Source organism: Parasteatoda tepidariorum, chromosome 2, assembly GCF_982258835.1.
Source record: "Parasteatoda tepidariorum strain Cologne lab strain chromosome 2, Ptep-v5.0, whole genome shotgun sequence".
NCBI lineage: Eukaryota > Metazoa > Arthropoda > Arachnida > Araneae > Theridiidae > Parasteatoda > Parasteatoda tepidariorum.
This window is the reverse complement of record NC_141756.1, coordinates 91765344-91780557: the sequence shown is the minus strand read 5'-3', so window position 1 is coordinate 91780557 and position 15214 is coordinate 91765344. Positions and strand designations below refer to the sequence as shown.

At 29.0% G+C, this 15214-nt stretch overlaps 1 protein-coding gene across 2 annotated transcripts in view; it reads left to right on the top strand.

Moving 5' to 3' along the window:
• Positions 1–3461: 3461 nt before the first annotated feature.
• The window catches only part of LOC107438771 (solute carrier family 41 member 1), a 44289-nt gene continuing 32536 nt past the window's right edge, over positions 3462–15214 (top strand). Inside the window, exons 1-2 of one of the 2 annotated variants that reach the window (XM_087157749.1) lie at positions 3462–3897; positions 7872–7971. The gene's annotated coding sequence lies outside the window, so the exon portion shown is untranslated. Of the gene's footprint in view, positions 3898–7871; positions 7972–13758; positions 14139–15214 lie in introns of those variants that run through there. The other variant, XM_016051140.4, reaches the window with a different exon arrangement.

Below are 15214 nucleotides of genomic sequence, written 5' to 3'. Positions count from 1 at the left end.
AGCAATTTTTAAAACCGAAAGTATAAAATTAAGAAGAAAAGTAATTTGAAAATTAAACAGGGAAATATCACGATGTTCGCATATATAATGATAAACTAATATACTAGATATTTTCTATTCATTACCATTAATACAAAATTTCAAAAATCCTAAAATAAAATAAAAATTAAAACCTACCAAAATATGGTTAAATTTACAGTATTTCTGGCTCTATAGGAGCATCAAAAACCTCGGTGATTTTTATGGAAGTGCTTCGGTAAAATTAACAATAAAATATGATTTTGTAATGCGTGAAAAAATTTAGCAAGCATGGGAAAATTTATTACATTTATCATGCTACCTAAGAGCATGGCATTAAAACCATTTATGCGGTTAAATTTAGTTTTCAGCTATGTATTTTTTTTTTTACTAAATGTGTGGTAATAAGAGCTATTTTTAAAACCAGAATTTCTGATAAACATTTACCATATGGACGAGAAAATTACCAAATGAATGTTTTAAATATCGTATATTTCGGTTTTATTAACCAGATTAATGTTTGTCTTTTTTTATCATGACTGTGATTAAGTAGATTATAGTAATTTTACTAGAATTTTTTTCTCCGCGTTTATAAATATTTTATTTTGAAAAGATATTTCTGGCAATATGCCTAAACTGTATAGTAATAAGTTTTGTTTTTTTCTCTCCAAATACAAAAAATATTAAATTAAAAGTAAATATACTTAACCATCTATAAATATTGTGCAAAATTGGTGAAGAATCCATTCTCAGAATATCAAGAGAAAAATTTTAAATTTTAAATTATTAATTTAATAAAATTTTATAGGAAATAAATATGAGTTTATTTTCTCAAAATTAGATTTAAATTTGATTTTATCTTCAGTAAACTTGGTTAATTAGTACTCTATTATTGGCATTAAAACAACTTTTAAACTATCATTGTCAATCACAAATATGCAGATTCCAACTATTTTAAAACTATTATTTGTCGAATATGGATCGTCATGGATAATATTTTTTGAGGTTTGTACTTTTTTAGCATTATTTTTCGTTTTAATACAATGTTGTATTGCTATTTCTAATAATGGATAGAAAAAAGTCCTTGCAGTGTAAGCAAGGTACAGCAAGAAGCCATCGTAAGAGGTCATATTCAATGAATGACACAGCTTAGACTTTCTGAACAGTTCAATGTGTCCAAATCAACTATAGCAAAATATCTCTAATACTGAAGAGTCCAGGATAGATAAGTGCACAAAAAGAGACCTGGTAGACAATAGGATTTGTGAAACATTTTACGTACGAATCGACAAACACCTCTCACCGGTGCAACTCAAATTGGTGCCGATATTTTGATTCCTAAATAATTCACTTAGAACAATAAGACAAAGATTAGTCGGAGGAGGACTACATAGTGGAATTACCTTACCATCAAGAAACTATAAATTTCATAATAAAAAGTGCTTGGAGTGGGTAAAGCGTACAGTGTACTAGGCAAGATTGGGATAAAATTATGTGAAGTTATGCAGCAAGTATATACTGTTGAGTTCCGATGGAATCATGAATATAAAAACACCTAATCATGAATATAAGAAAAAAAGAATCGATCCAAAGACCTATGGTTAAATTATGGGTAAGATCCTGCATCATCTGGAGATTCATCAGCCCCCAAAGTATGGATCCCTTGCTTCACGTCCGTGGTATAATGAACCGCCATTTGAATCAAGATATTTTGGAGAACACCATATCTAGTACATTTTATTTTATCAAGATGATACTGATTCGAAGCATTTTTCAAAGCATCTTCAAGCAGGGTTGGCATACAATGGTGCCCATCGTCAGGAATGGCCTCGTCAATCCCTGGACTTGAATATTATCGAATCTATCTGAGAAAGGGTTGGAAGAAGATTTCATAAAAAAGCAAGGAGTTTCGTATATTAATTTGCACAACTTTAAAAAGAATGGAAGAAAATGCTCCAAAGTACAATCGCTTCCCTATCGAACTTGAAGATATCAGGCTGGTATTAATGCGGAAAGATATTTGACCAAGCTTCAATTATGTGATACAAAAATTCTTTTTTTAGTACGAATCGTTCTTTTTGTCATAAAATTTCCTGGATAAGCTATCATCTTTAATGAGTGATTTTGTAGATTTTTTAACAAAAAAAATTCCTGTTTCAAACATTTTTTCAAAGTACCTTTATCTTTTAATAACTTTTTTAATATTCATACGAAATTTCAGCCAATATACTACCGGTAGATGAAAGTTACTCTCAAAAGACTACCTTTTGGTCACTACCTGTGGATAGAAAATTTCGCAAAGGCTGTTTTTTTGAATTATTCATGTCTATAACTATCAAGCTTAGAATTATTTTTTTATTCATAACGTTTGCATAAGAGTCATCTTTGAACCAGTTTTTCGTCGTTCACCACTGGTTACAACTATCCACACGACACTGAAAAAAAAAAAACTAAAACTTGACTTATAATTTATTTATATTACTTTTAGTACTGTTCACTGCGAATAGAAAGCTGTTGTTGTTGTTGTAGTTCATTTACGTCGCACTAGAGCTGCACAATAGGCTATTGGCGACGATCTGGGAAACATCCCTGAGGATGATCCGAAGACATGCCATCACAATTTTTGATCCTCTGCAGAGGGGATGGCACCCCCGCTTCGGTAGCCCAGCGACCTGCACGCGAAGGCGAGCACTTTACGGTAGCACAGTTTAACGAGGACCAATACCGCACACCCTCGGTCCCTACGCAGACTGATCCAAGTGGGTCACCCACCCGCCCACTGACCGAATAGAAAGCTATTTAATCAAAAGTAACATTAAAAGTTAATTATTTTATTAATGTGCATTGAACCTTTCTTTAAAAATATATGTATACATTTAACACTCTTCCCTCTTTTATGATACGTCTTTCGTCAAGAATTACATTTAAAACACACAATCAACGAAACATCATGCAAGGCTCTCAATATTTCAAGTGCATTTTTCGTGTATTTTATATAAGAATGAAGGAGCAATTTTTAATCGAAAGTGTAATTTCTATTTTGTTCAAAACTTTTTCATTGAACCAGTTTTTTGCCGTTCACCACTGGTTACATTTATCCATACGGCATTAAAAAAAAAAAACTAAAACATAACTTATAACTTCTGTATGTTACTTTTAGTACTGTTAACCGCAAACAGAAAACTATTTAATCAAAAATAACATTAAAAGTTAATTATTCTATTAATGTACTTTGAACTTTTCCTTAACAGTATCTGTATACATTTAACACTCTTCCCTCTTTTATACGTCTTTCATCAAAAATTACATTTATAACAACCAATCAGCGTGACATCATGTAAGGCACTCATGATTTCAAGTATATTTTTCATGTATTTTGTAAGAATGACGCAGCAACTTTTAATCGACATTGTATTTTCTATTTTGTTCAAAACTTTTTCATTGAACCAGTTTTTTGCCGTTCACCACGGGTTACAATTATCCATACGGCATTGAATTGCAAACTTTGTCCACTCGAAAGTATTCAGAACTCGAGATCAGTGCAAACAACAGAAGTGCCTAGTCTATTCATCCTATCAGCTTTGTCTCAAGAAAAGTGACGTCATACTTTTTTCGGTCAAATTTCCTCAAGAATATTTTCCATTGCGTCAACTCAGCTAAGTTTTTCGAAATAAGCATGCAGTTCAAAGTTTATTTGCACTAATTAATAAAAGAATCAGCAGGAAAATAGTGTCCTTAGTTTTGACACAATCTGCGCAAAGAATTATATTTTTGATATTAAACTTTTTTTTAATTTATTATTGTTTATAAAATGAAAACGCCATCTAGCAGATAAATGTGATTTAAGTGTCACATATTTGCCTTATAAATAATTCGATTGTAAGTATAAATTTTTTGAAATTTTTTTCAGTATTATACTTAATTGACAAATTAAAATCGATTTAAAGAACAGTCTCCTCAATTTAAGTACAGCCTGAGTTGAGAACTATATTTTTAATATTAATATTTGTTGCGATTATTCTTTTTTTATAAAATGATAACACCATCTAGTAGATAACTGTGATTTAAGGGATAAAATATTTCTTATATAAAAAGTTCGATTGTAAAATTATTTTTTCAATTTCTTTTTATTATTTTTTATATTGATTCATTAGAATCAGTTTAAAGAATAGTTCTCTGAATTTAAACACAACCTGCTCATAGAATAATATTTTTTAACTTGATATTATTGTGCTTATTATTGTTTATAAAATGAAATCACCATATAATAATTCAATGTGGCTTAGGTGTTAAAATATTTAATTTATATATATTCGTAAATAATAATTATTTTTTTAAAATTTTTAAATTAGAATGAATTGAAAGAATAGTTTACTTAAATCAAACACAACCTGTATAAAGAAAACTATTTTTAAAATTGATACTACTTATGTTAATAGAATAAAAATGCTTCATTACAGATAAATGTGATTTATTTGTTAAAATAGTTACTTAATAAAGGATTTATGAATGTGAGTCATAACTATTTTGTTTTATTTAAATTCTTTAAAGTCTATAATCATAAACTAGAATCTATTTAAAGAATATTTTTTTACTGTTGAAACAGAACCTTCTCAAAGAATAGCATTTTCGAAATTTATATTTTAACATTTATCGTTGTTTACAAAATGAAAATGCTATCTGGTAGATGAATGCGGTTTAAATCTAAAAAAAAAAATTTATATAAATTATTTAATCATAAACACTTCATTTTCTTAAAACTTAACTTAATTTTTTTAAAACATTTCCATTTTTTTGAAAGCAAATTTAACTTTTTCAATAACAATTTGACTTTATTTTTATTTACACAGCTTGAAAATTAGAAACCTGGTGCACCTTGATATCTTTCAAATTTTCTAAAATTTTTATATGGAGTTAAGTATAACCATATTATCGTTCATCTCAAATCAAATTACACATTATTGTTTTGCTGTGCGATTGTTTTGCTGTATCGTTTTGCTGTGCTTTGTTCATTTAAAGACCCTATTACGGTTACAGCAAACTTGCACCATATTACGATCAAAGATACCGCTATTATGATTCAAGATTGAATCATTTTCTTCTGTGAGAGTCTAAAAATCATATTAAACTTCAAATAATACAAGTGAGAGTGATGAGGTATTTCAAATATATTTTGAGGAAAATTACTACTACACCGAAAGTTAATACAAACCGGTTTTAATAACTATGCTCACAACTACCGGATTATAGTAAGATTTACCGTGCATCTGGTTCTATGAGAACACTAAAAAGCTCGATAATTTTTACGGAAACATTTTCATGCAGACTTTTGTGAAATTATTAATAGGGTATGGTTTTATAAAATGTGGTAATATTTTCATGATATTTTAGAGCATGGCATAAAAACCATTTATTCGGTTAAATTAACTTTTAGATTTTGTATTTTTTTACTAAATATTTGGTAATAAGAACTATAGTTTTGAAAACAAGAGTTTACGGTAAGCCGTTACCATATGAACGGATAAAATATCAAATAAATTGCTTAAATACTGTAAATTTTGGTTTTATTAACCAGAATTATTTTGTTGTTTTATTTACCAGAAGTGTCATCATCATGTAGTATGGTAACTTCGCCAGAAATTTTTTTCTCCTTGTAATATTTGAATTATTAATTTTTAGATATTTCTGAATCAAATATTGCTAAATATTTTTTAAGACCTTGGTTAATTAATCTTCACAACATTATTGTTTTTTTTTTCATGGTTTACCCATTGATATCATAAAACTCTTTATCAAATTTTCAGTTTTTTTTTCGCCTGTAAAATATTAATCTAAGATAATGCGTTTCTATTTAACATTCAAACTATTTCCTAAAGCATTCTATAATTGAAGTTAATGAATAACAATTCTTTACTTTTTTTAGTTATTTTGTGATAAATATTTATTTATTGGACCATCCATATTGCTTCGTTTTAAAAATTATTATCATAAATCCCTTCAGAAAATCTTAAGTACAACTCTACAAATAATTAATCTAACAAGTGCTTTAACACAAACTATTTCTATTCAAACCATTTCTTACTAAGTCCCTAATTATTTAAAGGTAATGAATAATAGTTCATTATTTTTAATTATTGGTTTACAAAAATTTATTTCAAATGTATCTCTTAACAATTCTTCATAAAAAAATCGATATCATCAATATCTTCATCAAACCATTAAATCCTCTCAGCTTTAAAAAATTACTCAATAACAATGTTTTAACGATAATAAAATCGGATATTAATTATAGACAATGAATAAAAATTTCTTATTTTTAATATTCTTTCACATACTCACGTCAAAGATATTTGAATTACTTTTCATTAAAAAACACATCATAAATTTAATGATCAAAATCATCATAAACTTTTAAAAAAAAACTCACCTATAACAGTTCTTTAGCAAAGTTATTTCGAAACAAAATTCTAACTATTTCTTGCAGCAATGCATATTAATTAAAAATAACAGATAACTTTCGCTTATTTCTAATTATTCTTTCACAAATAATCACTTCAAAGAGATCCGAATTACTTTTCATTAAAAAATTTACATCACGAATCCAATCATCAAAATCATTATTAAATCCTCATAAACTTGAAAAAGTTAGCCTATAATTTCTGCTTTAACACAAATATTTCAAAACAAATTTCTAACTAGTTCTTGCTATAATGCAAAAATATTAATTAAAAATAATAAATGAAATTCTCTTCTTTTTTAATTATTCTTTCAAAAATAATCACTTCAAAGATTTCCGAAATACTGTTCATTAAAAATTTACATCATAAATCCAATCATCAAAATCATCATTAAATCCTCATTAACTTGAAACAAATTAGCCTATAATAGTGCTTTAACACAAATATTTCAAAACAAAATTCTAGCTATTTCTTACAAAAACGGATATTAATTAAAAGTAATGAATAACTTTCCCTTACTTAAAGTTATTCTTTCACAAACTTCAAAGAAATCCAAATTATTTTTGATGAAAATAAAAAATGTAAGGTTTAAACATCTGATTGTAATTTTTGAAGTAAAATATTGTTTTTTGCTGTTGTTGATCTTAGCTGTAATACCTTTTATACTTTAAACAGTTGCGCAAGATTAGATTTCGTTCAAAGAAAAAAAAAGAAAAGAAGAAAAGGAAAATATACTTTTTGATTTCGACATTCTTTGTTTACGAGATAAATTCTACTTTTCTGATTTTACTGTTTTTTTAAAAGTCAAAAATTTTTTAACTATGCATTTAAATATATAAGTAATGAAGCTGATACGGTATTTAATAAAGAAAGTAAGTAATTACACTTTAGTTTTGTATTTTTATGCAATGATCATACAATTATGTAAGTACTCGAGGAATTAACTAAAACACTTTCTATAATTTACTTATTTATAGATTTTTATTTCTGAAGCATTTTTGCTCTGTTTATAAGAGCAGAAAATGTAATTATTCTTCGTTAATGTTTAATTCTTTTTAAATAATCGAAGAATCGAATCGAAATAAGATCTTATTAAAACAAGTATGGAGTTACATTTATACATTAAAAGTTTTTGCAAAATTATATTTAAGCAGCACGCGAGTGAAGGAGAAATTTCAAAATCTTTAATCATAATTTATTCTTAAAATTTTCGCTCAAGATATTATTAAAAAACTTTTTGAGTATAATGAAAATAAATTTATGTTTTTCTATTCAAAATATAGAGATATCATCGCTGTAATCTTCTTCACTTTTTTTTCCAGTCACAATTATGATTTGCATACATGTTTGCATACATTCAATACATGTTTAAAATATATAAACCTTATTTTTTAGGTAGAAATGTAGCATCCAAAAGTGAAGTCTTTTTTAAAAGACGAAACGCAGCAACAATTCCTGTTGGGCAAAAATTATTAGATCTGAATTAACTTAAACAGTAAGTTTTATTTTCTTAAAAATATTAATATTTTTACAAGCTACATAATAATGATAAAATATCCTTTACTCTCAAAGGTTTACTTTTATAAGGACAAAAAGAATTTTCTTCATTATTAATTTGTGCAGAACAATAAATAGTGCTTTCACATGTGATTATTTTACTGTAAGAAATATAGCATGGTGTTTTCTGTTATTATTTTAATTTTGGTTTCGTCTTTTAAATCATTTAAACCCAGGATCAACTTTAGGAAAAATAAGAATGTAGATAACGTAGCTAGCCAAATCAAGCTTTCTCACAGCAAGTAATCATTTCACGGATGCCGGAGAAATCAAGGAACAGCTAGTTAAATTTTCACTTTTTTGACGAAGCTAAGTTAACTGTTAACCGAGTTTAAAGTCAAAAGATAAATAGTTTCCTCATAAAGGTTTCTGAGTAGGTTTTCTCATTCTCAAACACACACAAGCTTGTTACTTCAACAGGTTCTTTTACCTGTTACACCTCTTTCCTTGCTTCAGAGATCACTTTATAGTTTGTCTAAAATAAGAACTCCTCCAGACATTCGTCTGGACCTGTGGCGGTAACTATGGTAACGAGGTATGACTATTTCAAGTTAGGGTGTGGGGTCACTGTTTTGGAGTGGTTTCGGCTCGGTTCGGCGGGAGAAAGATAATCTTTTTCTTCAGTCTATTGTGTTAGTCATAGAGTGAAGCTACTATCTCTCTAAAATGCGCCATTCTTGTTTCCATAGCACCAAACGGCCTCAGAATTTGTGGCGGGAGGAGTTTTTAGCTCAGACAGACTGTACTTATTATGAGGCAAACATAAACATTCAAACCAAAACAGCTTTAAAGTCTCGGCCCATCCCTGTTGTATATTCATATGGCCACCAATCAAAAACTGGGGGAAAGTCTCCCCAGACATGCGCAGGCTGCCACCGATGCAAAAGGGAAAAGCAGTCATTTTAATATGTGCTTCGTGTCTATCCTAGTCCATGCCACTGGACGGCTGGATATAGTCTGTCTGAGCTAAGAACTCCTCCCGCCACAAAGTCTGAGGCAGTCTGGTGCTATGGAAATAAGAATGGCGCATTTTAGGGAGGGTAGCTTCACTCTAGGACTAACACAATAGACCAAAGAAAAAGATACCCTTTCTCCCGCCGACCAGAGCCGAAACCACTCCAAAACAGTGACCCCGCACCCCTACTTGAAATAGTCATACCCCGTTACCATAGTCACCGCCACAGGTCCAGACGAATGTCTGGAAGAGTTCTTATTTTAGACAAACTATACCTTTGGCCAGATGGCGCACAAGTATCAAAATTTAGTCTCTTTTAACTGCTGTTTTAAAGAAAATATTCTTTTATATTAAGAGTTTTCAGAGAAAACAAAATTAAATTTTTTTATCGAACCCAAATCGAAATCTTTTTATGCACGATCATGATGTTAGTTGTTGTACACTGTGGAAAAAAGTATTGTCAAAACTATGAGAATATTCCTTAACACCAAATACCTGTCTGAGGTAACACCAAAATATTCAGCAAATCTTACCTAAGCGCTTTGGTAATGATTTTGAGAAGATTTACTATAGAATATGGTTTTATAATGTGTGATAAAACTTGGTAAGTGTGGAGAAATTCGGTAATTTTATCATGATACTTTACAGCATGGCTTAATAACCATTTTCATCGCCAAAATTTACTTTTCAGTTTTGTATTTTTTACTAAACGTGGGGTAATCAGAACTATAATTTTGAAAACCAGATTTTCCTGTAAACCGAATCAGACGAATGGTTATCAGACAAATGGTTTAAGTATCGTATACTATTTTAGTTTTATTAACCATAATTAAAGCTTTTTTTTTACCAGAAATGTCATTACCTCACAGTGCGATAAGTTTACCAGAATTTTTTTCTCCGCGTAAGATTGCTCAATCGAAAAAATAATTCTTAATAATTATTTATTTATTTATTGCTTGTTTTGATAAAGGTGAAAATTTTCTGAGTTATAATGTATACGAATTTTAACCTTATCTCACTCTAGGTAATTTAAAAACAGAAAATAGTTAATTTAAGAATAATCAGCCGAATAGTTTAGTGGTAATGAACGTTCAAAAAAGTAGTAATTTTAAATTTTCTATACAATTAGTTTTTTTTAATTGTTGCACAATACATTAAATTTTACTTATTTTTGCTGTTATTATGCATTAAAATATGAATTAAAATACGATAAAACATGATGATAAATGAAGTTTATGATAATGAGGTGATCCCTGATTAGTATGAATCTTTATAGATGCCAGTGATTTATATATTTTTAAGCTTGAGAAAATATTACTTTCACTAGTAGTTGTATTTCAATATTTTCATTACTGTATTTAAAAAAATGCATTATTAGTATGAATATTTATAGATGGCAGTGATTCTACCAATCTTATCAGAGTTCTAGAAACATTTTTAAACAATAACCATCCATTACTTATCAGTCAAGAACATTCAGAACAAAAAATTTGAACTTGTTCCAAAACACAATCTACGTTTTCCCCATCAATCATACTTATTCCGGAAAACAATGCATTTTCAATTAAATATAGTCTGTTGTCAATTTAAGTCGATTATTTCATTCATATATTTTCGTAACTCATTCCACTTTTGAGAGCGTTTTTCAAATAAGGAACAAGGGGCAAGTTTTGTCACTGCGAAGTAGCAGAATTCTATTGTGATAAAAATGAAAGCTATCTGATATGATATTCACGTTTGATTACGCATCAGCGTCGCATCTTATAGCAACACTTAAGATTAAGGCAATAAATTTGTATTTTTTTAATCATGAGAAAATATTATTTTCACTAGTAATTGTATTTCAATATTTTCAAAATTATATTTATAAAAAATGTATTTAATAATATTATTCAGTTAAAATCACAATTATTTTTACATGTTCAGAAACATATATTAGTTTTTGTTTTTACAGTTATTTTTTATGTGTGTCGACATTTGTTAACATCGTATGTAACTATTGTTTGAAGCTCTGCTTATTCAAGGATTTTAAAATTTTGCACGTTGTTTTACATATCTCAATACTTTTAATAAACTAATTTAAATTTAATATTCTCATCATAATTTATTTCTGGTCGAAAATTTGAGTAAAACACAATGAGATTTTTTTTTAATTCTCAAAAAAGTTCCAATTACCTTCTCCCCTGTGGCAGAATCTCAGCGACACGGCAACATTGTCGCAGAAATTTACAGAGTTCTTGCAGAAAGATTTTTCTTTTGAAAAGTGAAACATTTTACTTTTCTTTTTTACAGAAATTTACACGTAATATTTGAATCATTCATTTAGATAATAATTTTTGACGCGCCCAATTTATACCGATCGGCGTAATGTTTCGATTGTATTTTCGGCAGTTATTGATATTAATTTTCACGCGGTTTTCAAACATCCCGATGTATTTCAAACGATTTGAAAAATTCGAATTGTGCATTTGAGTATTTATTTTTTAAGGCCATAATTCTATCGAATTTTTGTAAGTTATTGCTATTGATTTCTCCTCCATAGTTTTTAAATCCGATACTTTTCATACAATATTATTTATTACAACAATCTAATCTCGAAGCGAAACACGCATTTGAGGCGTTCGTTTCGCGTGATTTCGTCGTGTATCTTTCTGTCAGCAATTACTACAACCGATTTCATTATTTTTAATATTTTTTTTATTGTGATGATTATTTACAAAAGGCAAAAAAGGAAATAATTTGAGCGTTCCCCCCAACAAAATTCGAGAATATCACCCATAATATCAGAATGAAAAATTAGTGCATGTTCAATTAAGAAAATTATAGTTTTTTTTATAAAGACAGCATATTTGCTATTTTAAATTAGTAACATATATGTTTGTTAGTATAGAAAGTATCTTGCAGAAAGATATTAGTGCAAGAGAGTTTTGTCGCAGATAGCTCAAAAAAAATTCTGCCACTGGAACCTTCTCTGTAAACGTAATATATAATACCATGAAAAAAACTACTTCACCTAATTTTTAAAAAACATATTCTCGTAACTTTAATGAATTGTAATTCCTGTTAAAAGTAATTGCATAATACGTTAAAAGTAACTGCATAAATTTAATAACTTTTAATAAATACCCCATTGATAATATTGAAATATATTTGTGACTCAAAAAAGGAAACTTAGTTTTCTTAAGAGAAAATTGTTAATCTTGGAACGTCTTACTACTTTAAAAGGACGCATTATTTATAATGCAATTCTTTAAAATAAAAATCGTCTTAAATATTATGATATAATTTAGCAGCTAAATATTATGCTGAATTAGATTGTTTATAATCCATATTCTTTAATTTCTTTTAAGTTTAGTTTTGATAAGTAGTCATTAAAATTTGCCATGGATCTGAAATATTATTTGTTTATGAACAAATATTTGTCAAAGTTAAGATTTCTACTTTATTTTTATTTAATATCGGCATTGCAGATGCGCAACATGAAACTAACATTTGGATCATTAACCAGATTGCAACAGAGGGTAAAATAAAATTATATGTAATAATAAAATATTCTTGTCTTAAATATCAAGTATTATTGTAATAAAATTTTCTTGCTTTTGCATCCTCTTTAATTCTAATTTATTTAATCTATATTAACTGAAATTTCATTCACGAGTTTTCTATTTTAAGTAGGCAGAAGTGAATGACACAAGTTTAAAGTCTAATATGGAATCTAATTTAATTTGAAGTATTGTTTGTTCGTAAACAAACAATACTGCGCGGTAAGTAGTTTCGAGAGTTGGTGAGCAGTAGCGATCAAGGAGCAAAGACTGATACACTAGGGTGTTGACCTGAATCGCTACTTTTATTGTTGAAGAGGGCTCTCCCAATATAATAAAACAAGTCAATGACTTGAAAAAAAGTTGATTTAAAAAAAAGTTGATGCCAGAAATAATTTATAGATTATGAATATTTCGTACCATACTTGTGAAATATTTGGTTTAAAATTTCGGAGTAAATGTTTGATTATACATGAATTAAGGTACTTAAACTTTTAAAACAACATTTATATTACATGATAAACGCAAACAATTTATCCTTTTTACCTTAAATTCTTTCTAAACATTAGAACTTGAAATAATTTTCTATATTTTTTTTTTTGTAATTTCTTTTTACTTTTTTTAAACTAACTTAGAGACACTGCTTTTCCATTATCAACTTTTTTCTGCTTCCTTTTTATCTCTCTAAAAATTAAATTTAAAAAGAAATAGTCACAATAGATTTTTCTATGAAAAAAGGGAATGGGAAATTTTTTTGATAGAAATTCTAAGTTTTTCTCTGAAAAAAAGGGAATGCAAAATAATAGAATAAAGAATAACTCAGAACAAAATAGAGAAAAATGGAATTCAGAATATAATTCAAAATCATCAAATATGCATCACATTGAAATAGAATAAAAATGCAAAGAAGATGAAATATAAAAACCTTTTCTAAACTATCATGTTATTTTTGACAAAAACAAAACTGGAAAACAAATCAAAAAGAGTGAAACATAAGAGGAAGAAAAACTATTCAATTTAGAAAGAATAAAATGAGTTATATGTACATATATAAATCCTTAAACGAGAGAATTTCAACTGAACTTGAATTTATTAAATGCATTCTACTGACAAGATAGTTTATCAAACGAAACCAAGAGTTAAACAAACGTAATAAATGACTTAACTATTCAAAATAACTTCGCAGCATATGTGACCTGATATGAGCGACTTTTCCCGCAAATGCGTCTGATTTAATTTCAATGTTTAGTCAGGTGTTGACACAATATCAGCGTCACATCACCCCGGGTTACCTGATAGCTGTTCGAAGTTATCACTTTTCTCATTTTGTTCCGGGGACTTTCAATCATTAGTATAAATCTTAATTCCGCTGAGAGAGGTGTCCTTTTTAGACGCTCTGTTAAAAATATTGTCCATTCCGATGGTCCAAAAGCACTACTCTTCATTTGTTTTGTACGTAACTTGCATTGAAAAAGCAAGGGAGCAAGAAACATTGGATCCTACAAACTTGTTTTGCTACTGTCCAGCTCAGCACAAGGTTTAAATTAAATTTTTAAGTAAATTATATTAAGTGCGTTTTTTTTGTGTTTTTCGAGGTTAAAGTGCCAAGTAAGTATAATATTTTTCATTTATTACTACGCAATTTGCTCCTTTTTTTGGAATTTGTTTATGCAATTTGTTTTTTAAGAAATGCAATCCAAAACGCTTCTGGAGTTTGCATCAAATTTACACTAAACTGGGTTATTCATAATTCCCTCCGTGGTTTCGAAGCGTTAGAGTTAAAAAAAAAAAAAAGAAGAAGACGAATATGAAAAAAAGAAACCTGTGAAATTATTCCGAAACTATTCAAGTTTTACTTACATACATTACAGGTGTTCTATGTGTGAACCCTTGGTCACACGGTATACATCAATGCGATAGTCCAGTTTCTGCCCGGAGGGAATTATGAATAACCCTGTATTGTGGCTCAATTTACGGACATTAAGCAGCATAGTGAAACGAATATTTAAAAAATGTATTGAAGAAGAAAAAAGCAATTTGAGAAGCACAAATTAACATTGCCCTTTCGTCCCTAAACTAAACTAAATTCAGTGACGTGACAGCCCATAGAGGGCCATGGCCTACTCCTTTCTTGACCTTGGGCTCTGGGGTGCAGGAACATATGTTCTGGTTAGGCGGTCAGCCGAACGCGGAACCCCCAGTGTTTAGTTCCCAATCATGCTTGGTACTCATTTATCGACCCACTGAAGTGATGAAAGGTTGAGTCAACCTTGCCAGGCCCGAGGATCGAACCCAGGACCTGTGGCACGGGAGCGCAAAGCACTACCACTCAGCCACCGGGCTTCTGTTTCGTCCCTACCGGGACATATATGTCCGCTAACAATTTCAAAAAACTCTATGGCCTTACATTGCTTTTAAAGAACTTCCACTGCAACTAGCAACTTATAGTAGACCTTAATTTTTGTAGTACTTGCATTTTTTCCAAAAAAATACACATAGTTAGAAATTTTGCTGTATAATGAACCGTAATATTGATCAAACTTATTATAGTCTTAATATAGTACCAATTTAAATCTGCTAAGAGGAACCATATTATCGAACTTTTTAAACTTGATTTCGCAATCTTCGCAAAAAAGATCTTAGCTGAAAATCAAATTCCACCATAATATTTTTTTCAATTTGCA